At 40.1% G+C, this 15,900-nt stretch overlaps 1 pseudogene; it reads right to left on the reverse strand.

Moving 5' to 3' along the window:
- Window positions 1-7,306: 7,306 nt before the first annotated feature.
- LOC110299094 (BRO1 domain-containing protein BROX pseudogene) lies at window positions 7,307-9,669 on the reverse strand (annotated as a pseudogene).
- Between the last annotated feature and the right edge of the window lie 6,231 nt (window positions 9,670-15,900).

A 15,900-nucleotide genomic window follows, 5' to 3' on the forward strand; every position in this document is an offset into this window, starting at 1 on the left:
GCCAGGCATTGGCATAGACTCACACAAGAGAGCTATATCAGGGTCCTGTCAGCAAAATCTTTCCGGCATATGCCAGGGTCAGGAAGCAGGAGTGGGGAGGGGGTTTGGGATCAGGGCGGGGGGAGGGTATAGGGGACTTTCGGGATAGCATTTGAAATGTAAATGAAGAAAATATCTAATAAAAAAGAAAAAAACCACAGCTCATCTATAATGCTTAGATGGCTAAAATTCATCATGCCTCCAAAAGAAACTGTCAAAGAGTAAAAAATAAATAAACATAATAAATAAAAAAGATACTTACTTAGAAAGTGTGTCATCACACACATGAGCCCCTCCCCACACACTTTCAGGCTGTAATGAACTTGAGTCTGAAGATCATTTCAGATCCTTGTATATCAGTTCACAAAGCAATTTGTAGTCTGTACATAACCACTTACTTTCCAATCTTGCAAATTACCATCACATCTCTTCCTGAATGCTTTGTAGGAGATATTACTTCAACAAACTCTTGCCATGCCTACTTTCTATCTTTTAATACATTGCCCTTTGAATTTTTATTATTAAGCACTCTGTACAGCCCTTAGAGAACAAATGTTTTTTTTCCACATCATACTCCTGCTGATCTGGTTGGAGGTAGATCTAGACTAGTTTAATAATATGAGGCCAGAGAAAACAATATAAGTTCATAAAGTTGTCTCATAAAAGTATGTGAGATCTTATCATTGGCAACTTCAATGCATTGATTAAGTAAGTAAATGATGATTAAGGTAAGTAGATGTTTTATTTTTATAGGTTGGATGTCTGTTCATCCTTATGATAAATTCTCATAAATGACACATGAACTTATGCAATAAAAGACACATGAAAGACTGTTGTCAGAATCCAGGCTCCTACTGACTACAGCCTGTGATATTAGGTCATTTATTTTACCAGAAAAAACACTGTAGACCCACATTTGTGCCAGAAATTGTATGCAGTAATATAGACAGATGTGAGTAACTGTTGATGATGTCATTGATGGCTACTAGCCAGGCCAATGTGAGTGACAACAAGCAAATGCCATGAAGTGAGTTAGCTGAGCAAGACACATGGATCTACTGCTCAGCTCTTGCTTATGACAGAAGCTCAAGACCAGTAAACAAGATTGCTGTTATAAGAAAACTTCAGAAGAGGTGAGAGGAATATTTCACATAATCACCTCCTAAATGTCATTTCCAAAACAAGTGTTCATAAGTGTTTTCATTAATTTTCTGAATGTCAACATCTTGGGGCTTCAGCTGTTCATGAGAAGGAGAATTTCCAGAATACATACAAGATTGCCAGTTTCAGGTTAGGTGAGAGAAATACTTCACATAATCATGTCCTAAATATTGTATCTCAAACAAATGTTCTAAAAGGTTTTCATTAATTATATGAATGCCAACATCTTGGGGCTTCTGCTGTGGTTTGGATATGGTTTATTCCCAGAAGTGGCATGTAGCAATATGTTGGTAGTGAGCATTATGGAACTTTGAAGAAGTAGGTCTCAGGGGAGGTCCTGAGACTATTGTGATTCTGCCTTTAGAAAGGATTAAGGGAACACTCTAATGACCCCTTTATACTTCTGCTGAGACTATTGTAAAAGCCAGAATCTGCTAGTATCCACCATATTCTTTGCTATTTGGTGGCATGACCCACACATGTTTCCTCCATTTACATTATTACACTAAAATGCCAAGAGGGTTTAATAGTTCTGAACTGATCATTGGTCAGCAAAACTTGATTTAAATAATTTTCCCTTCATAGTTTGTCTCTGCATTTTGTTAATGCCATGAAAACTCACCAACATAGTGCCTATTCTCTCTCTTTTCTGCTTGGAAACATTAATCAAAAAACTTTCAGCTCCTAGATCCATGGAATGTACTTCCAGATACAAGGAGGCCCAAGTATTTTCTTAGAGACCTGTTAAAAAATAGAGGTAACACAGACACATAAAAAAACTAGGTATTGTCAGCCAATGGCTCTTTTCCCCTATCTATCTATCTATCTATCTATCTATCTATCTATCTATCTATCTATCTATCTATCTATCATCTATCTATCTATCTATCTATCTATCTATCTATCTATCTATCTATCGATCTATCGATCTGTGGGGCTATGAGTGTAGGGGAAAGAGGAGGGGAAGAAGAGAGCCCATGTCCAGCCAGAGTTCCTGTGCTCTGGGCCGGCAGACACGGGAGGACTGCCGGATGCTTTCCACTCGGCCTCAGGTGAGCATCTAGCTGTGTGAAGCCACTGACCCCCACATGGCAGAGGGTGGATAAGAGGCAGGTTAACCCATACCAGGTTATCAGTCTCAGGCATCCCATGCTGGATATGGTAGAGGAGCTAAGAACAGAATAGGGGCCACGGGGATATGGGAAGAGGGCAGAGGGAGAGAGGTTTCCATGCAGGTGAGAGTCCTAAGTCTGATCCTGGACTGGAGCACAGGAATGCCTTCTGATGGGAGATTAGGCACGTCTCATTAGGAGAAAGCCTATCCCATCATCCAAGCACAGTGGGCCTTGATGAACAGAGACAGTCTATGGTTTTAGAGCTTTATTGTAGAAAGGCAGGGAGAAAGAGAAAAGGGAGAGAGAGAGAGAGAGAGAGAGAGAGAGAGAGAGAGAGAGAGAGAGAGAGAGAGAGAGAGAGAGAGAGAGAAGAAAGTCGAGAGAGTAAGAAGAGAGAGTAAGAGGGAGAGTAAGGAAAGTAAAAGCTTAAGAGAGTGAGGAGGGACCAAGCAGCCCCTCTTACAGTGGGCTTGTTATCTTGCTGTTGCGAGGAGTCTAGCCTGAAGGTCAGAAGCTTGGGACATTGTGTATGTAACTACTAGCCATGAGCCTCTCTTGTGGGGGTTCTGGGGGTGGTAACTTCAACAGGAGCCAGGGGTCCAGGATACATGAGGGAATGCCTTCCAATCCCATGTAGGTGAAAATTACCACCACTGAGTTTCACCGAGGTTCAAGATGACTGGAGACCAAGCTGTCTGTGCAAAACTCATTGCCTCACATCTATCTATTCATTTTAAATCTTTATTGATACCCTGTCCCAGTTCCACCCTCACACAGTCCCTACCCCCATCCTCCCTCCCCTTCTTCTCTGAGAAGGTGCCTCCCCAACCTTGGCACATCAAGTCTCTGGAGGTCAAGGCACATACTTTCCCACTGAGGTCAGACAAGGCAGTCCAGCTAGGAGAACAGATTTTTTTTTTGGCAGGCAACAGCTTTAGGGACAACATGAAGACTTATCTGCACATCTTCTACCTATGTTCGAGGGATCTCTGTCCCAGTCGTGTATGCTCTTTTGTTGGTGGCTTGTCTTTGAGGGCCCCCAAGGGTCCAGGTTAGTTGACTCTGTTGGTCTTCCTATGCTGTTCCAATCCCCCTCGAGGACCTCAATCCTTTCACTTCTTCCCTAAGACTCACCGAACTTTGTTCAATGTTTGGCTGTGGGTCTCTGCATCTATTTCAGTCAGCTGCTGGATGGAGTTAATCAGGAGACAGCTATGCTAGGCCCTGTCTGCAAGCATTACAATATTATACTACTATTAAGTGTCAGCGACTGGTGCTTACCCATGAGATAGGTCTCAAGTTGGGTCAGTTATTGTTTAGCTGTTCCCTCAGTCTCTGATCCATCTGCCATTCCTACATTTCTTGTAGACAGGATACATTTTAGGTTAAAAATATTTTTGAGTGGCCTGCTGTCCTTATCCCTCCAATGGCTATTATTATCATTCCTACCTGGCTATTGTCTATATGGCCTCTTCAAGTTCCAAATCCCTACTGCTATATGTCTCATCTAAGGTCACCTGCATTGACTCCTGGGAGCTTCCTCTATCTCAGGTATGAGTCACATCCTAGAGATGCCTTCCACCCCCAACCCCCAGCCCAATCAGCTGCAGATTTCTATTCATTTCCTGCCCCTCTGGCCCTATCTCCTGTATCTCCCCCAACCCTACTTCCTCCATTACCCTCCCCATCCCTTCATCCACATGGTAACTTTGATTCATTTGCCTCCTATGCAGAGTATATCATGGTATCTAGTGTTTTATGGATAATATTCATGGATAAGTGAATTCATATCATGCATGTCCTTTTGGGTCTGTGTTACCTCACTCAGCATGATGTTTTCTAGTTCCATCCATTTGCCTTCAAGATTCATGATGTCCTTGTTTTTAATAACAGAATACTATTCTATTGTGTGAATGATCTAGATTTTCTCTGAATCTCCCATATGTCTCTGGCATTTGATGATTGTTTCCCAGTGTTGTTAATGTTTGGGAAGCATAGGCAGTGTAGTCTCAGTGAAGGAAGTATGTCACTGGAAGCCAGCTTTGAGAAGTGTACCATTTCTAGTTTAGTTTCCCTGCTTTTGGTCCATGATATGAGCTCTCAATTCTTCAGGCCATCATGTCTGCATGCTGACATGCTTCCTGTTGTAATGGTGATAGATTATCATTATTTTTTTTGGAAATATATGCCTCAAATAAACTTTTTCTATAAGTCACCTTATCATGATATTTATCACAGAAATACAAAGGTAAATTATGTACCCTTTTATCTACTCCAGAGCAGGTTGTGGTTGCTCTCCAGTCAGTTTTCTTGTTTTTGAGAAGAGAAGTTGTGGTGGCAGAGCATGGGGCCAAAAAGTGAGTGAAATGAGAGAAGAGAAAAATGGAGTGAATGTGCTCTCTGATGCAGTTTTAAGTAGGATGTAGACCTAATGGAGAAAAGCAACACAAAAAAATGGAAGATTAAATTATGTGGGGATTGCACTGAAGCCTCTGATTACACTCAAGCAGTGCAAAATAGGCAGAGGGATTTTTAGTATAGAAAGAGGCCTTAATCTTGGATGTTTCTAACAACTAGCCATTGAACCATATGAAGTTATCTAAGTATAAAATTATCTAAGTATAAAACAGTTGTAGTCACTTTTGATGATCCAATAAAATAATAACATGGTGGGGGTAGACAAGAGAGACTTTGTCCTCATGGCTCTTTAATTTACTTTTGTAGGTGTGTCCAGCATCACAAATAGTTTACTAAAGTGAGAGTAAGTAAAGTTAATGTTCTTGTGTTTAGAACAATGAGATCTGGGAAAAGCTTGGGGGAATGTTTCTGTCCAGTGCTGGGCTTTTTACATTAGTGAGCAGGTTGAACAGGGCTACCACAGAACCCTTCTATTGAAGACTCACCAGAGTGAATAGAATCTAGTGTTGGACATAGAAAAGTCACAAAGAAGTATAGATAGGTCCCCAAAGGCCAATGCATTTCATCTGCATTCCAGGAGCATTACTGTATTTAGACTTTAAGAGGAACATGAAAGCAATTGAATTTGGGAGTAGAAATATCAGGGGAGTTGTTAGTGTCATGAGAAAGACAGCATGGCAGAGGCTGTGAGAACAGCCCATGCCAACAAGACAAACTGGTCATTTTCTCTTATAGGTTTCATAGAAGGAGGTCCTATACCACATTATTGATTGGTTTATCAGTGCATGCTTTTGGTAAGTTGATATCTGAGCAATCACAGAGGAGGAAAACCTCCTCCTAGTTAACATGGGTCCAGCTTATAGGATGTGACACCTGTAATTCTTGGTCGTTTAGGATGCTTAGTGAACTTTCCCTGTCGTAAATGATAATTTTGTCAGCTCTGAGGGGAGAGGGGGAGAACTAGGCTGCTACAGGTGAGTCAATTGGGAAGACATGACCTAATCATGTGTTGTACTTTTCTACAATCTAGTGGCCAGGAATGTATAAGAAGGAGAAAGCAAGCCAAGCATGAGCATTCACCTTCCTCTTCTCTCTGACGGAAGATGCAATGTGATGAATTCCTCTGGGGTTCCTTTCTACACGTCTTTCCCTCTCTAATGAGCTAGTGAGATGAGGCCCCTATAATGAACTTTCCTTCAGTTTTCTAAGTTGCCTTTGTCTGATATCTTGTCACAGAAGCAAGAAGAACTGATATAGAAGATTCACACAAGAAGTGGAGTTATTGCGATTGTCAAGCTGACCATGTGATTCATAGGTTTATGAAATGATTTTGTAGAAGGAATGTGATATGTTTTGGGGTTTGTGTTAGAAGTCTTAAAATGTTGTAAACAAGGCTTAATAGGCCAATAATACCGAGAAATACAGACAGCAGAGATTCGTTTTGCTAGGTTTTACTTGTGACAATGCAATTTTATTTGGAAGAATAGAATCTGAACTAAGATATAAGCAGTAGAAACTCCTTTGTTAAAAACTACACCAACTGATTAGTGAGCAGGGTTCATAGAAGCAGCAATCACAGACCCTGCATGGGTCTATGCTAGTTCCTCTACATATATGTTATGGTTGTTATCTTTTTTTATGTAAGTAAAATGGCTTTTATTTTCATAAATAAAAAGATAAATCATATAAACACTGTACAGAAGTAGCTGTACAGGAGCTGTCCTCGCCTGGTATGAAACACATGCAACACCAATGTCCAGCGTCCTCTCCACAGCCTGCGTGCCAGTGCTTTATATTCAGTGTCTCCACAAATCCCTGCTACTGCTTCAGAACCTTATGGTCTGGCGTATATTAGGCTTCTGGTGTTAGCTTTATAATCAACTGAAGACTGCTCATGCGATCATGAGAACATGGCCAGTTATGGATTTCAACACCTGCATTTACTGCCCTTTACAGAAGCGCCGGACCTAGTATGTGTTTCCATTTCATGAACGGCAGTTGAGTCCACAGAAACTGCAGCAGCGTGCCTACCTAGGTTAATGAGGTTTAGTACACAGAACAAGTCCTACAGGCAGAGTGTCAACAGGCAGCAGCAAGCACTAGTTAGTTTTGTCAGTAACTAGTTAGTTTTGTCAGTCACTGGCATTTAACAAGTGACTCTGTAGGAAGGGTGACAATGTAATAAAGTATTGTTTTTCTATAGGCAGCAAAATAAAACTTAATGCCCATTCAGTAGTTACTCCAAGTATTCTGAAAGCTACAGCTTAAATATTAGATACTGCAAGCTGTAACTCATATTTTAAATGATTTTTTAAAAAACCCTTAGTGATTATATGTAACTTTTCAAAGGAGTATAAACTATGATATATGATTTACTGACTACAGTCTTGATTGACAGGTATACTCTCTTCATTCTTCATTATGAGATGTATATTCCTGTTTCAATACTTTATGTAGATTGATGTGTTTCTCACAGGGGGGCTAAAGGGATGCAGTGGTCTATGTATGTGCCTATACACTGTCTGGCACATAGTAAGTTCTCACATACATTATTATTCCTATTATGAAAAGAAAGTTAACACCCCAGGAGAGTAACCAAGCAGGATACACCCACATCTGTTACTTGGTAAAGTACCACACACCCATCATTCCCAGTTTGTGGGTAGAAGCAGATCCTTTAAACACATAGTTTGTGTGTCTATATCCTAACCTCTGTCACTATGGCCTAACGCCAAGCCATTCTGATAGGATATGAAGAAAACCATGTTAAAAACACAATGTCCACCAAAATCAGGTAACAAAGGCATTTTCTTAAAACTCTTCTAACAAAGGAATTACCAGTATGAGTCAGGGCAACCTATCTTGGTTGAGTTTACGAAGGCTTTCTTTACAACATGCAACATTTTACTTCTTCAAAACCCACTACCATTCTCTTCCTCTCTCTACACAGAAGCACTAAATGCTAGTACAAAGCTTTACCCCTTAGGTAAAAAGTTCATTAGAAAAGGTACTTGTAAGAAAACAACCACTGTGTCAGCAGTGCAGGTGAAGAGAGCATGGCCCTCCGCAGCTGAGCCAGGCCAAGGGGCACAGACCCACACTGCTAACTTCCATATAACCTCCACACTCTTGAAGACACGATTTCCTAGTCATCATGGACTCTGGTCAAGTACAGGGAAAGAGTTGGTATTCTGATTTTAACTGCGATTCTGTTTCCCCGCCAGAAGACTAAGCTAGACTCGGATCTGACAAGGTGGTGATGAAAGGCGAACCCATCTCTTTTCAAAACATTCTTCTGGTATCAAACAAGAAGAACAAACATTTCTGTGAAAGTAGAAAAACATGAACATGAAACTTACTATCTAGAGTTCAGAAAAGGTCCAACCCCCCACATATACTCATTAGAGGCATAAAAAACAACCCTTCCAAATGTTGTCCTGATTTAAAAAGCAGATCCCAGAAGCAAAATCATGAAATGCCTCTATGTTGAAAATCAAGAATAAATAAATGAAAGGCCAAGTTGCTCTGAAGCTAACAATTATCCTGTGGGCTTCAGAGAAATAAGAAACGGCGAACTGAAGCCCCACAGTTTCTCTTGTGGACCAGCAGAGATTGCAGTGAGTGACAGACATTCTTATGAGACAGAGCACCCAGTGTCCTTCTGAGGTCTGATATCTGGTTCCTTTACAGGTTTCACATCCTCTTCCGGTTTGGGTTTGACACTGTCATCCTTGGGTCTCTTGGTGAGATCAAATGCAGCCAACGCTTCCGGTGTCCAGTGAGCACTCATAGGAGGGAATTCAAAAGGCACAGGCTCTACCAGCCCATAATTTGCTTTGAGTTCCAGTTGTGGGGCTTCTGTTGGAATTTTTTGAAAGTAAATGAAGCCATTTTCTCTCTGACATTTGTCCAGGGTGTTCTTCACAAGGCTCCCAAGCTTCCGGAAGAACAAGTGTCCTGACGGCTTGGCCGTCGGCCCTGGTCCTTTGGTTTCCCCGTACTCTTTGCACAGGGCTTCTGCCTCTGCGTACAGTTTTTCTGCTTCTTGGAGAGATCTGATTGCTTCTCCACATTTATCACTCGCCAACAGAGTATGGCCATGGTAGCAATACGCATAAGCTGGGTAGAAGCACATCTTCAAGTGAAGGTACTTTCTCCATTTAGCAGAGTGTGCAGGCTCCAAACTGCTTTCTGGTAGAAGCTGGCCGTGTCATAGGCGAGTGCAGCGATCAGTCCCAGAGCGTGCTTCAGCTCAATGGCTCGGGTGATTGTCACTTCCTGAGCCTCGGCCTGGCACTGGATGACGTAAGCATCGATGAGCCGAGCCTCCAAGTCCCGCCCCTTTTCTGCTGGTGTAAAAAGTTTGGGGATATGACTTTCCTTTAAATGTTTAAAAATCCCAGCTGCAATTTTTAGGCTTCGGTGAACTTCTTTTGCGTCATCTTTTTTCTTTTCCAGCCAATCTTGAAGCATATTTTGTGTACCACAGCGCTACATTAAATCCCATGGAAATCAGTTCAAAAACAGCATCCTGCTAGGCACTCGGAACGTGTCCTTGCAATGTATCGGTCCACTTGAAATTCTGAATGTATCGTAATTTGCTTTCCTGTGTAGAGTCACCCACTGAATTTATGAAACTTGCAAATCTTTGAAGCGGGAGGACCAGTGATCATGCCATAGTAGTTAAAAGACACGGGAGCTGTAGCTTTTAATGGGTTCCTATGAAACCAATGGGTCATCTTCACAAAATGTGCTCTACCACAGTCTGTGGGAGAAGCCTGAGGTGCTGACACTGCAGGGCTTCCAGATTAGACTTCTGCAAAGCAAAGCGGAGCCTCTGGTTGATGGCGGGGACCTCAGAGTCCGTAAGGCCACTCTTCCTGCTGAAGGAAAGGGAAGGTGGGACAGAGTCCTCCAGCGAGACAAGGAAGGCGCCGGTAGCACCGAGATAACTGCGGTTGTTATCTTGATAGTTGGTTTTGTGTCACTCCTATTAGTGGGAATGGAGGTGCCTCTGACTCATTTGGCTCCTTGAGACCATTTTCCTCCTATTGGATTGTCTCATCTGACCCTGATGTGAGGGTTTATGCCTGGGTGTATTGTATCTTGCTATGCTATGTCAGTTGATATCCTTGGAAGGCCTGATCTTTAAAAATGGGAAAGACAGAATCTAGAGTGGAGGGGCAGTAGGGAGAATGGGGACTGAGAGGAGTGGAAGGAGGGGAACTAAAGGCCTTGCTTAGTCATCTGTAGCTCTGTACTTCTGTACCTCATTTCTATCTCTAGGGGAATTGACATATTTGCTACTTTTGTGTTCAAGAAGTTACTTCTGATGGCAAGTATTAGTGACTGCTTTATACCAGCCAGGGGCTGTACCTTGCAATTCCCACTTTTATGCCATATCTTTGCCTTACAGGTCGGTGACCCCAAAGCTCTTAATGTTAGAATTTCACTGATTAGCTTCTGAAGAACATGCTATGCTACTACATAGGGTTTTTACATATGAAAAACAAGGTAAAAACTGTCTAGGAGAGAGATTTTGCAGATTCATCCAGTAGTATGAATAAGTACACTAAAGCCAGGGTCTAAGACAGTCAGACATTGAACAGTATATGGCACCATTTCCTTAAGTTCTGGTTTTGAAATGAAAGATAAAAGGACTTTTCCTTCACCTCTGCCAACCACCCAAATTTGCAGAAGTGGCAAGAAAGAAGTTTGTGGAACACCTCCAGTTCTTTGATGAACTTTTCTCTATGAAGTCACAACAGGTGATAAGTGGAAAAGGCAAAGCAAACCAATGGCACAGCATCATCAGTGAAGACCAGTGTCAACAAAGCCTTCTGAAGACCAGCAAAGAGTGATAAGGAGCACCAATGTCAGACAGCATTGTCAACTGTCTGTTGCGTTATATCTAAACACTTTTTATTTTTTATTACCAAATTTTTTTATTTTTATTTTTATTATATATTTTCTTCATTTACATTTCAAATGCTACCCCCAAAAGACCCCTATTCACTCCCTCTTGCCCTGATCCATAACCCACCCACTCCCACTTCCTGGCCCTGGCATTCCCCTGTACCGGGGCATGTGATCTTTGCAATACCAAGGGCTTCTCCTCCCATTGATGGCCAAATAGGCTATCCTCTGCTACATACACAACTAGAGACACAGTTCTGGTGGGTACTGGTTAGTTCATATCATTGTTCCTCCTATAGGGTTGCAGACCCCTTTAGTTCCTTGGGTACTTTCTTTTGCTCCTTCATTAGGGGCCCTGTATTCCATCCAATAAATGACTGTTAGCATCCACTTCTGTATTTGCCAGGTATTGGAAGAGACTCACAAGAGAGAGCTATGTCAGGGTCCTGTCAGCAAAAACTTGCTTGCATATGCAATAGTGTCTGGGTTTGGTGGTGGTATATGGGATGGATCTCCGGGTGGGGCAGTCTCTGGATGGTCGTTCCTTCCATCTTAGCTCCAAAGTTTGTCTCTGTAACACCTTCCATGGGTATTTTGTTCCCCATTATAAGAAGGAATGAAGTATCCTCACTTTGGTATTCCTTCTTCTTGAGTTTCATGTGTTTTGCAAATTGTATCTTGGAAATTCTAAGTTTCAGGTCTAATATTTGCTTATCAATGAGTGCATACCATGTGTGTTCTTTAGCGATTGGGTTACCTCACTCAGGATGATATCAACCAGATGCATCCATTTGCCTAAGAATTTCATGAATTCATTGTTTTTAATTGCTGAGTAGTACTCCATTGTGTAAATGTACCACATTTTCTGTATCCATTCCTTGGTTGAGGGACATCTGGGGTCTTTCCAGCTTCTAGTTATTATAAATAAGACTGCTATGAATATAGTGGAGCAAATGTCCTTATTACTAGTTGGGACATCTTCTGGGTATATGCTGAGGACAGGAATTGCTGGATCTTCTGGTAGTTTTATGTCCAATTTTCAGAGTAACCACCAGAGTGAATTCCAGAATGGTTGTACCAGCTTGCAATCCCACTAACAATGGAGGAGTATCTCTCTTTCTCTACATTCTCGCCAGCATCTGCTGTCACCTTATTTTTTGATCTGATTGGTGTGAGGTGGAATCTCAGAGTTGTTTTGATTTGCATTTCCCTGATGATTAAGGATGTTGAACTTTTTTCAGGTGCTTCTCAGCCATTAAGTATTCCTCAGGTGAGAATTCTTTGTTTAGTGCTGTACCCCACTTTTTAATAGGGTTATTTGATTTTCTGGAGTCCAATTTCTTGAGTTCTTTATATATATTGGATATTAGTCCCCTATCTGATTTAGGGTTGGTAAAGATCCTTTCCTAAGCTGTTGGTGGCCTTTTTGTCTTATTGACAGTGAATTTTGCCTTACAGAAGCTTTGCAGTTTTATGAGGTCCCATTTGTCAATTCTTGATCTTACAGCACAAGCCATTGGTGTTCTGTTCAGGAGTTTTCCCCATGTGCCCATATCTTCGAGGCTTTTCACCATTTCTTCTCTATCAGTTTTAGTGTCTATGGTTTTATGTGGAGTTCCTTGATCCATTTAGACTTGACCTTAGTACAAGGATATAAGACTGTATCAATTCGCATTCTTCTACATAATAACCGCCAATTGTGCCAGCACCATTTGTTGAAAATGCTGTCTTTTTTCTACTGGATGGTTTTAGCTCCTTTGTCAAAGATCAAGAGACCATAGGTGTGTGGGTTCATTTCTGGGTCTTCAATTATATTCCACTGATATACCTGTCTGTCATTGTACCAATACTATGCAGTATTTTTTTTTTATCACAATTGCTCTGTAATACAGCTTGAGGTCAGGCATGGTGATTTCCCCAGAGATTCTTTTATTGCTGAGAATAGTTTTTGCAATCCTAGGTTTTTTGTTGTTCCAGATGAACTTGCAAATTCCCCTTTCTAATTCGTTGAAGAATTGAGTTGGAATTTTGATGTGGATTGCATTGGATCTGTAGATTTCTGTAGGCAAGAGAGCCATTTTTACTATATTGATACTGCCAATCCATGAGCATGGGAGATCTTTCCAATTTCTGAGATATTCTTTGATTTCATTCTTCCAAGATTTGAAATTCTTATCATACAGATTTTTCACTTCATTAGTTAGAATCACACCAAGGTATTTTATATCATTTGTGACTATTATGAAGGGTGTTGTTTCCCTAATTTCTTTCTCATACTGTTTATCCTTTGTGTAGAGAAAGGCCATTGAATTGTTTGAGTTAATTTTTTATCCAGCTACTTCACTGAAGCTGTTTATCAGGATTAGGTGTCCTTTGGTGTAATTTTTAGGGTAACTTATATATACTATCATATCATCTGCAAATAGTGATATTTTGACTTCTTACTTTCCAATTTGTATCCCCTTGAACTCCTTTTGTTGTCTAATTGTTCTGGCTACGACTTTGAGTTCTATATTGATTAGGTAGGGAGAAAGTGGGCATCCTTGTCTAGTCTCTGATTTTAGTGGAATTGCTTCCAGCTTCTCTCCATTTACTTTTATGTTGGGTACTGGTTTGCTTAGATTGCTTTTATTATGTTTAGGCATAAGCCTTGAATTCCTGATCTTCCAAGACTTTTATCATGAATGGTTGTTGGATTTTTCAGATGGTTTCTCAGCATCTAATGAGATGATCATGTAGTTTTGTCTTTGAGTTTGTTTACATAGTGGGTTACATTGATGGATTTCCATATAGAAACCATCCCTGCATCCCTGGAATGAAGCCTACTTGGTCAGGATGAATGATTGTTTTGATGTTTCTTGGATTTGGTTAACAAGAATTTTATTGAGTATTTTTCATCGATATTCATAAGGGAAATTGGTCTGAAGTTCTCTATTGTTGTTGGGTCTTTCTGTGTTTTAGGTATCAGAGTAATTGTGACTTCATAGAATGAATTTTGTAGAGTATCTTCTGTTTCTATTTTGTGGAATATTTTCAGGAGAACTGGAATTACTTCTTCTTTGAAGGTCTCATAGACTTCTGCAGTAATCCCATCTGGTCCTGGGCTCTTTTTGGTTGGGAGGCTATTAATGATGGCTTCTATTTGTTTAGGGGATATGGGTCTGTTTAGGTCATTAATCTGATACTGATTTAACTTTGGTACCTGGTATCTGTCTAGAAAACTATCCATTTCATCCAGGTTTTCCAGTTTTGTTGAGTATAGTCTTTTGAAGTAAGATCTGATGGTGTTTTGGATTTCCTCAGGTTTTGTTGTTATGTCTCCCTTTTCATTTCTGATTTTGTTAATTATGATACTGTCCCTGTGCCCTCTAGTGAGTCTGGCTAAGGGTTCATCTTTCTTGTTGATTTTCTCAAAGAATCAGCTCCTGGTTTGGTTGATCCTTTGAATAGTTCTTTTTGTTTCCACTTGGTTGATTTTAACCCTAAGTTTGATTTTTTTTTCTGCAGTCTACTCCTCTGGGATGAAATTGCTTCATTTTGTTCTAGATATTTTGGTGTGTTGTAAGCTGCTAGTGTATGCTCTCTCTAGTTTCTTTTTGGAGGCATCCAGAGCTATGAGTTTTCCTCTTAAGAATTCTTTCATTGTGTCCCATAAGTTTGGGTATGTTGTGGCTTAATTTTCATTAAACTGTAAAAAGTCTTCAATTTCTTTCTTTCTTTCTTCCTTGACCAAGATATCATTGAGTAGAGTGTTCTTCAGCTTCCATGTGAATTTTGTCTTTCTATTATTTATGTTGTTATTGAAGATCAGCCTTAGTCCGTGGTTATCTGATAGGATGTATGGGATAATTTCAATATTTTTGTATCTGTTGAGGCCTGTTTTGTGACCAATTTTATTGTCGATTTTGGGTGCTGAGAAGAATGTATATTCTTTTGCTTTAGAACATACTGTTCTGTAGATATCTGTTAAATCCATTTCTTTCATAACTGCTGTTAGTTTCAATGTGTCTCTGTTTAGTTTCTGTTTCCAGGATATGTCCATTGATGAGAGTATGGTGTTGAAGTCTCCCAATCTTATTATGTGAGGTGCTTTATGTGCTTTGAGCTTTGCTATAATTTCTTTAATAAATGTGGCTGCTATTGCATTTGGAGCATCTATAGTCAGAATTGAGAGTTCATCTTGGAAAATTTTAACTTTGATGTCTATGAAGGTTCCTCCTTGTCTTTTTTGATAACCTTGGGTTGGAAATCAATTTTATTCCACATTAGAATGTCGACTCCAGCTTGTTTCTTCAGACCATTTGCTTGGAAAATTGTTTTCCAGACTTTTACCCTGAGTTATTGTCTTTTCCCTGAGGTGGGTTTCCTGTAAGCAGCAAAAAGTTGGGTCCCGTTTTTGTAGCCAGTCTCTTAGTCTATGTCTTTTTATTGGGGAATTGAGTCCATTGATATTAAGAGATATTAAGGAAAAGTAATTGTTGCTTCCTGTTATTTTTGTTGTTAGAGTTGGGATTCTGTTCTTGCGGCTGTCTTCTTTTAAGTTGTTGAATGATTACTTTCTTTCTTTTTCTAGGGCATAGTTTCCATCATTTTGTTGGTGTTTCCTATTATTATCCTCTGAAGGGCTGGATTCGTCAAAAGATAATGTTTGAATTTGATTTTGTCATGGCATACTTTGGTTTCTCCATCTATGGTAATTGAGAGTTTTGCTGGGTATAGGATTCTCTTAGGGTCTGCATAACATCTGTTCAGGATCTCTGGCTTTCATAGTCTTTGGTGAGAAGTCTGGTGTAATTCTAATAGGTCTGCCTTTATATGTTACTTGACCTTTTTCCTTTATTGCATTTAATATTCTATCTTTATTTAGTGCATTTTTTGTTCTGATTATTATGTGTCGGGAGGAATTTCTTTTCTGGTCCATTCTATTTGGAGTTCTGTAGGCTCCTTGTATGTTCATGGTTATCTCTTTCTTTAGGTTAGGGAAGTTTTCTTCTATAATTTTGTTGAAGATATTTGTTGATCCATTAGTTTGAAAATCTTCATTCTCATCTATTACTATTATCTGTAGGTTTGATCTTCTCATTGTGTCCTGGATTTCCTGGATGTTTTGGGTTAGGTTATATCCTTTTAAAATGCCACATGCTTTCTCAATTATTTCCTCTAACAAAACATTACATATCCTTTTCCCTGGCACTTTCTAGAAAAACTCGTTTTTCTTTTCTTTCTTTTTCTTTTTTGCAAAACATCCTCC

Source organism: Mus caroli, unplaced genomic scaffold (genome assembly GCF_978045245.1).
Source record: "Mus caroli unplaced genomic scaffold, Mus_caroli_1 scaffold_8, whole genome shotgun sequence".
Classification (NCBI taxonomy): Eukaryota; Metazoa; Chordata; class Mammalia; order Rodentia; family Muridae; genus Mus; species Mus caroli.